Below are 9564 nucleotides of genomic sequence, written 5' to 3' on the forward strand. Positions count from 1 at the left end.
CTTCCTTCTTCCTTCCCCCTCCCCGCTGCTTGCTCCCCCATATATACCTGCCGCCCAGGCTGCGCGGCAGCTCATGATAGGCTGGCAGAGGCAGGGCTGGCCCATTCCGTGGCCTCGCATTGGTCGCTCACTCATCGCGGTATCTGGCCGGGGGCGGGAGCACTAGAGGCCGGCAGGCCGTACCTCGCCGTGTGCTCGGACAGGGTCTTGCATCCGCCTCCTACATGGGTCTTGTGGAGGCAAGCCCTGTGCCTTCCACAGATAGTTTCAGAAATTTTTTGTAATTTTCTAACAGTCTCCCTTAGTGTAGTAGTGCTGCCCTGCATTCTAGGTATAAGCAGAACTGCCATCTTAGTGTACTCCTAGCTAATTCTGCTAACATAAGTAAGGAAAAGCATTTTTCTACTTTATTTTTTACCTGTACTTAATTTCAATCATCAAAATCCTCCAGGGACAAGTTTTTCCTTCCTCATATGCGTGTGCGTGCTCGCACCCTGCTCTGAAGAATCTCCTGCCAAACCCGCAGCAGTCTATCTTACGCCCAGTGGGTGGTGCTGTTGGCATAAACTTAACTTCCATTACATTCAAACCACTTCCACTTAATAGAAGCAAACTAAAAGTTTTCAGTGTCACATGGTGTTCCTATACAGTCTTCCTCACTCTACCACTCAGAGAACTCAATCTAAATTTTAATCCCCTATTTCATTACTCATCTGTTGCTTGGTGGTTTCGTATCATCCTATTTTCTCCAGCTTAGGGCATTCTTCCCCCCCCCCCCCCCCCCCCCCCCCCCCCCCCCCCCCCCCCCCCCCCCCCCCCCCCCCCCCCCCCCCCCCCCCCCGCCCCCGCCCCCGCCAAAGCACTGGTTTCTCCTTTTCCCCAAGATATTCTGAAGTCCAATTCCCACCTTCTTTCCTTCTCCCAACCTTTCAATGGAGCAAAGAGGACATTTCCTTCTCTTATAAAATCTTTGGATTTTTTTTTTATGGAGGATGCGTTTTCTCTCAATTTTTGTTACCTGACAACAGTTAGATATACAACCAGAAGTGCACTTGGGAAAAAGAATCCTCATCTGAAGAATGAATTTGCCTTTTGGGTTTTGATATTCAAAATGAAGGAATGTTTTAAATTTTTAAATTCAATTTTCTTTACTGTTATCTTCTCCTACACAGATGTCTCAAACTATACTCATCATCTGCAGACCAGTTTGCCCTTCCAGATTCCCCAGTTTTAGTAGTGGCTCTAAAATTCTCCTACTCATTCAATCTCAAAACTTTGGGAATATTTTATATCCACTCTTTCCTTGTCCTTCATGTTAAATTATTTATCAAGTCTAGACAATTCTACCTTCATTATGTCTGTTACATCTGCCACCTCCTTTCCATTCCTACTGTTCCCCTATTTCTGGAACCAATTACCTTATTTGAACTACAGGAATGAATTTTTTTAATCGAAGAATTTTATTTTTATCAAAGCAATAGACACACCAGTTTTAAAAGCCAGTTAGCACAGAACCCAAGGAAAAGGGGAAGTCCTTATGTTTTCCCTTCCTCACCCCCATTCCGTTACCCACTCAGAGGAGGAGGGAAGTGTCAAAAGTTTAAGCATTTTTATCCATTTCCATTTTAACTTTCTTCCAGTTAATTCTACCCCTATTCCCATGTTGTATATAGAAATGACAATTTCCTTCTTCATTCAACCATTCCATTGGTTTCCTGCTCTAATAGATGCTCATTAATTTACTGTACTCCCCATTCATCTTCTGTCTCCTCTCAGCACACTCACTCTTCTTAGTTCCTCTCATGGTGACCTGTGTATCTTTAGCGATATGTTTACATTTTTATTTCTTGTTCCAACAATTATGGAAAGAATCTCTAGACTCCTCATTTAGAAAAGGTATGGTACTAAAGACTCCACCCTTTTTCTCTCCTCTCCCCTTTCCATCTTCCAACTTTGGTTAACTATAATTTTGCTTTTTAAATTGTCATCATTGATTCTGTTCATATTCTGTTCTATAATCCCAATTAAGTCAATATATTTATTTGTCAGTATATTGATTCTATAATTTGGAATTAGAAAAGTTCAGATTATGAACTCATAGCTAACTTACGATTTCATTTCCCGTCTTTTGTACTTGTATTTCCCACCCTCATGATATCAGTCTTTATTGTTCCTTAATTGCTTATAGTATATTGTAATATACAAGCATTGTATGAAGTCTGTGGCACCTTCACCAAACTTTTTCTCTTGGTATTTCTTTCCTGCAGTTCTATCCTCTGACTTGGCTTTTTCTTTCTAGGCCTACGGCGTGCGCATCTCCTTCCCTCCCTCTCCTTCCCTTTTCTTCCTCCCCTCCCTTCCCCCCTTCCCTTCCTTCCTTCCTTTCCTCCTTCCCTTCCTTCCTTCTTTCCTTCCATTTATCTATCTATCTTCCTTCCTTCTTTCCTTCCATTTATCTATCTATCTATCTTCCTTCCTTCCTTCCTTCCTTCCTTCCGTCCTTCCTTCCTTCCTTCCTTCCTTTTTCTTTCTTTCTGGCTTAGGGCAAGCGTAGAAAGTTGGCAAGAGAGGTACTAAGCTCCAGGGTATAGTGTGTATGTATATAAGCCTTGTTTCACACACAGATTTTCAGTTAATTCTGTTTTAGGTCCTGCATGTCATCCTGCATGTCCTTCTTACCTCCACGCTCCTTAATATCTATGTCACAAGCTTTTCTGGAGAGCCACACTTGCAGCCTTCACTTGCAACCTCTTTCGTGTGTATTTTCAGTTAGTGCTTCATCAGACATCACTTTTCCTTCATTTTTCATTTCCCAGAAATTTGGTGACATTTATGCTGATGGCTTCCCTGTCATTCTTTTTATTGTGATATTTTTAATTCATTGTCATTTTAATAGTGTCCAGGGCTCATAATTACTCAGACTGCCATCTTGAACTGAATGCTCTGCAATGATTTCTTAAGTCCCATGCTGTTTACAGTGTCTTCTGCTAGTCCTGCCTAATTCCCCATGCCTTGTCATCTTTATTTCTCTATGTGTGACCTGTGTGACTTCCTTCCAGAGCCTCAGTCCTATTGTGATTACCAGGCTGATGAGGTTGACCAAAAGAAGGTGTAATTCACCCTTGAACAACATGGGTATGAACTGCGTGGACCCACTTACATGCATATTTTTTCTATAAATGTGTACAGTACTGTATATTTGTGTTCTCTTGCTTATGATCTTATTAATACCATTTCCTTTTCTCTAGCTTACTTTATTGTAAGGATACAACATAAAATTCATAAAACATACAAAATATGTGTTAATTGACTGTTATGAGTCAGTCTTCTGGTCAACAGTCAGCTATCAGTAGTTAAGGTTTTGAGAAGTCAAAAGTTAATACACAGATTTTTGACTGCACAGGGGTCAGCACTGTTAACCCCATGTTGCTCAAGGGACAACTGTAGCATTTAAACCATCTTTGTACCTCCCTCACTGAGGATGATCATAGTTGTCCTGCTGGGCTGTGGACAGGAGTCCTAATTCTGATCTCTGGATCCCAGAATTGTCCAGAAGACATAACTTCTCATGGGACTCCTGGGACTTCACATCTTTTTTCTTTGTTTCTAACAACTTTGTGTTGGCTTCTTCTCTTTGCCCATTGGCAGTCTTGTGAGGTACTTTGCAAATAATCAGGGCTACCCTGCCCCAATCACTATCGCAGATTTCCTGATACTATATACTATCTGTGTCACTGGGCCCTCACTATCTTCTGGAAATCTACCTACAAACTGTTGTCTGCATGTCCCCTGAGCTGCCCACATCTTTGAATGCTTCCTTATCTTCCTGGTTGCCCTTCCTGCATTAGTTCAGTCTGCCACCAATTGTGCTCTGACATAGCATATTTTCTTTCATTAGGCACTGCCTTCTCCACCTCTTGCTTGTTTGGACTGCTATGAGAAGAGATTCTTTGTACTTTCATCAGTTCATATAGCACCCTCCAATTCTACACATTCTACAATCTGTATATCCTGAATGGGGACACTATCACCCGTAAGAGGGTAGAAATTGGTTTTTGGAAACTGAAAAAAATTTACTCTTTTTGAGCATAAAGTGCAGATATATACATACAGGGAATAAATAAACGGCATATCTGCAATATTGAAATTTCACAGGCAGAGGCCATTAGGGAAAAAATGTGCATGAAAGCTCTTTGTGGGTTAAGGGGCAATAATTTTTTAAAAAGGTTAAGAAACACTGCTTTAGGGGCACCTGGGTGGCTTAGCTGATTAAGCATTTGACTCTTGATCTCAACTCAGGTCTTGGTTTCAGGGTCATGAGTTCAAGCCTCAAGTTGGGCTCCACCCTGAGCTCTGTGCTGAGCATGTGGCTTAGTTTAAAAAAAAGAAAAGAAAAAAGAAACACTGCTGTAATTTTTGCCAGTTGACTTCTCAGGTACCATTTTCATTGTGTGTGCCCTTGTCCAGAAACCCTCAGCAGCTCCCCATGATCAACTCTATAAAGCCTGAATTCCTTGTTCTGTTGTTTGCAGCTTTTCACATTTTGCTCCCAACCATCTTTCCAGTCGTAGCTCCCACTTCTGTCCCTGTATAAATCATCCTCTAGTTAAATTGCCATTCCTCCCCTCCAAACCACAGCCCCCGCTTTCTTACTTTGCTGTTACCAGCGTGTTACCTGACTGCCTATCCCTCATCTCTTCCCTATGAAAATCCACTCAGCCTTCAAGACCCATGCAAACCCCAGCTCCCTATTTAAATCTTTCCTAATTACTTCAGCCAAAAGGAACCTCCCTTTCCTCTATGTTTCAATGTATATCTTACCTATATCATGTAGTAGGTGGGAAATTATTACTTTGTGATTTTAATCTACTTAGATCCTTCCCCCAATAGACTGTCCTCCAAGAGCATTTCCGAACCTTACATTCTGCTCTACTTAGAAGAGTCCTGGTGCAGATGGCAGGTGCTTTTATTGTAATTGATTTAATTACTTCTGATTTTGATTAACAAAAAGCACAAGTCTAAATATTGGAGAGAGACATAATAGGAGAAATTTTGTTTATAGTGTGAAGAAATAGATCTTTGTGCTTTTTAAAAGTATAATTTCTTTGTCTTTCTAATTAAGATGCTGAATACATTTATCAACAGGCAGAACAACATGTGGCTGACATAAACCAAGAATTTTACAGGAGCATAGGTCATGGTATGCTCATTTCTCATTGTTTAAAAAATGTGATTCTAATAGCTAAAATGGAGTTGTTGGTTACAGTCAAGTAGAATTTTAGAGATCAGAAGAACTTTAAGAAGTTCCAGACAGTGGTTGATACTGAGGATCATGTCTCTTAGGAGAGAGCAGTTATCTCTTCGTAACAGTCTAATGGGTGGTCTCCACTGATGGGTATGACCAATACCATCTTTGATGCTGGACTAGGTTGGAGTGGATTTCCCACATGGAGACTAGGCTTGTGTAAGGGTATCAGAGTTAGAAAGAGAGAGAGAGAGAGAGAGAGAGAGAGAGAGAGAGAGAGAGAGAGAGAGAGAGAGAGAGAGAGAGAGAGAAAGAGAAGAAATAGGGAAAAGGAGAGATAAAGAGAGAATAAGAGATATTGATCAAGCATCAATAAGCTCGTCAAATTTTTATGTCTGAAAATTTAAAACACAATTATTTTCCTAACTTTTATATTATTTAGCTAACTTTTATATAATTTAAAAAACATTAAGTTGTGTTTTTCAATACATTTTGGGTGGGGATACCCACCATCACATGATTAAGATGTTAAAGACTTTTGCCTGGGGGAAGTAAAGATCAGGGCTCTTAATCTGGAGGGCCCTAGAGGATGGGATCTATCTAGATTAGATGGGCCTTAGGGATGCTAGAGAGGGAAGTCCCGGGGGCTAATAGTGGATATATGATGAGATCTGACAGTTTCCTGCTAAAATGAATGCTGTAGGTAAGGAGATAAACAATATCTCTCATTAGAGTAATGATTAAGAGCATGGCCCCTGAGCCCAGATTGCCTGACTTAGAATCCCTTCTCCAGCAGCTCCCAGTTGTATGACTTTGCACAGGACACTTGATTTCTCTGACACAATTTCTTCATGTGTCCAATGAGGATGATTTGTGTATACTTTATTGAAAATTACATGAGTTAATTGTAAAGATATACCTGAGCAGAAGAAGTCTCAAGCATGAAGGTTTTTATATTCCCTGTGTCTAGTGCCATGGTGGGCATATAGAAATCATGTGCTAGATACTTGCTGACTAATAAATGCGGCACTACCTGTGAGCGGCCTGAACTATACCTTCTGTGAGTGTTTGGAGGGTGATGAGGCAAAGCTCCTGATCCCAGTAGCTCTTTATTAAAAGATAATCTTAGGTAAAATGACTAGCTTTAATTTTTAAGTCTATTGCTAGGTTCTGCTTTATGTAAGTTTAAATTATTGTTTTCCCTTGTTGATGTTGCTGCAACAGGTTTCACTTCTTCATCTCAACCTAGAAAGGGAATGTTGTCATTTGTGTTCTCCAGATTTGAGCTGTGAAGAACATCTCTGTTTCTTTTATTTTTTAATCTTATATAAATCCAAGTTAGTTAACATAGTGGTAATAATGGTTTGAGAGTAGAATTTGCTGATTCATCACTTACAAACGACACCCAGTGCTCATCCCAGCAAGTGTCCTCCTTACCGCCCATCACCCATCCAGCCCATCCTCCACCCACCTCCCCTCCAGCAACCCTCAGTTTGTTCTCTGTCTTTAAAAGTCTCTTATGGTTTGCCTCCCTCTCTGATTTTATCTTATTTTCCTTTCCTTCCCCCATGTTCATCTGTTTTGTTTCTTAAATTCCACATATGAGTGAAATAATGTAATATTTGTCTTTCTCTGGATGACTTCTTTCACTTAGTATAATACACTCTAATTCCATCTACATTGTTGCAAATGGCAAGATTTCATCCTTTTTGATTGCCAAGTAATACTCCATTGTGTGTGTATTCTTTATCCATTCATCCATTGATGGACATTTGAACTTTCCATAATTTGGCTAGTGTTGCTAGTGCTGCTATAAACATTGGGGAGCATGTGTCCCTTTGAATCAACATTTTTATATCCTTTGGATAAATACCAGTAACACAATTCCTGGGTAATAGGATAGCTCTATTTTTAATTTTTTGAGGAACCTCCATACTGTTCTCCAGAGTGGCTGCACCAGTTTGCATTCTCACCAGAAGTACAAAAGTGTTTCCCTTTCTCCACATTCTTGCCAACATCTGTTGTTTCCTGTGTTGTTGATTTTAGCCACTCTGACAGGTATGAGGTGGTATCTTGTTATGGTGTTAGTTTGTATTTCCCTGATGAGGTAGCATCTCTGTTTCATGCATTTTCAGCACAAAGGAGGCAGGGTTGGAAGTGAGATAAGGGGGTTATGTAGGATCAGTCCTGAGTAGAAGGCAGCCTTTCAGTGGAGCAAGACGAGGTGGAGCCATATGGACGGTGAGAACAGAGGGGCCTTCTTGAGAGATTGGGCTTGTAGCCTCCTCCTGGTTCCTAAGAGGTGCCCTGGAATGTGACAAAGCCTTTGATGGGGCACCTGGCAGCAGGTAGTGGAGGATAAGGATTGGGTGTGTTCTGGAGTTGCTCCTTCAAATGAACCACTAGACTTACATCTTTCAGAAGAGTTAGGATCTGATCACTGCAGAAGTGCTTAAAACTCTTTTTTTGCATTGCTTAAGCCCCATCAGTTTCTTGTGTGATATCAAGAGAGGAGGAGTGGTTCGCAAAGCATGATGAAATTTGAAATTCTTATTAATGTGAAAGATGGAGGATTTCAATTCATACTTAATTTGATTTTGGAACAAGTGTTGTGGGGCAAATTTGAAGCATCTACAGTACTCAGTTCAGCCTATGATTAGCTGAAGCTGGACATAAACAGAAGATTTTAAAAGTATTTTTGATGATAGACATTGCTTTGTAAATTTGCAGTTTTAAGGTGTATAATCACAGAGTATTTTCTCCTTATAAAGAAGGTTGCTATATGTGTATGTTATTATCAAGCAGACAGTCTGGAATATGCAATAGAGACTTAACAGGCTGTTGTAGTGTTTGCTAGGTGGTTCATTTGAAGGGACATCTCTAGAACATTCCCCATCTCCTGTTGCTCTCCATCAGCTGCTGTATCAAAGGCCTTGCCACATTCCAGGGTACCTCATGGGCACTGGCAAAGAGGTAGAGGTCAAGGCTGTCAATTAGTCTTCCCTATCCTTGCCTTTCTATGTCTCTACCTTCTTCCTCTCCTTGAGGCATGGAAATATATGGCACTCACATTTAAAATATAAAAATATAATTTAGCATCAAATTAGATAAATGTAAAAATGACTAATAATTTTCAATTTCTATATTTGCAAGAGAGATATAATCTAGAAAAGATGCAGCATGACACACTGATTTATGCAGAAATGGAGCCTGGTCAGTAGCAGGCACCCAGTGACTGTTGAATTAATGAATCACAATACCTATCTATTTTATATAGTTTCTCTATAGATACCTACAGGAGACAGCATAAGAAAGTGCAATGAGAATGGCCTTTGTTGTCAGAGGAACTGAAATTTAAACTCTGACTCTTGGGCAAATCACTTATCTTTAAGATGGTATTAATAAGAACTACTGTATAGAACTGCTATAAGGATTAAATAAGAAACATAAGTAACACATTTAACCAAGTGACTAGAATATAATTATTACTCAATAAATATTTTGTGATGGCTAAGGTAAATAATCCTAGCTGGTGTAACATACAGACCCCTCCTATTCTATTCTCAGACACTTAACTTTATAAAATTCATTCTTTCCTCATTTCCATGTGAGTATTTCTGGTTGCCTGGTATTTAATGTGACCATTTTGAAACTAAGGCTTCTTCCACTCAGTGACTCTGTCCTACTCTTTGTCCTTGGAGTCGTCTCCATTTAGCCAATGGAAGGGGAAAAGGGAAGCTGGGTGAAGCACGGAAGGTTTTAGTGACATACATCATGCTGTCTCTACATTCCAGTGGCTAAAACTCTGTTATAGATCCAGCCATAATGAAGACTAGTTAATGTAATCTTGTATACTCAGAAGAGGAAATGTGTTTGGTGAGCATCTGGTCAGTCTCTGCTAAAGTTTTATTCCTCTTTCCTCTTCTATTTTTCTCTCCTCTTAAAATACAGTGGTATTTTAATTATTTATTTACTATTAATTACAAAGTCTAATGTTTCTTTTTGAAGGTCTAATTCATCGAGTTATTTCTTATACATGATAAATCTTTTTTGTACTTGACTAGGCTCTAATGCAAAGTTTGCATCACAATCCTTGAGGAAGATTAAAGGGAGGGAGGAAGGGAAGGAAAGGGGGAGAGAGAGAGAGAGGAGGATGGAATGAAGGAGAGAGAGAAGGAGGGAGGCAGAGAGAGAGGAGGAAGGGAGAGAAAGAGAGTGCAAGCATGCGTGAGAGTGTGAGCACATATTTAATACTGGCAAGGGGAAGGTGAACCAAGCACTCTCATTCATTCCTGATTAATACCACCCTTCTGGAGAGA

This window comes from Suricata suricatta, chromosome 1, assembly GCF_006229205.1.
Source record: "Suricata suricatta isolate VVHF042 chromosome 1, meerkat_22Aug2017_6uvM2_HiC, whole genome shotgun sequence".
NCBI classification, from domain to species: Eukaryota; Metazoa; Chordata; class Mammalia; order Carnivora; family Herpestidae; genus Suricata; species Suricata suricatta.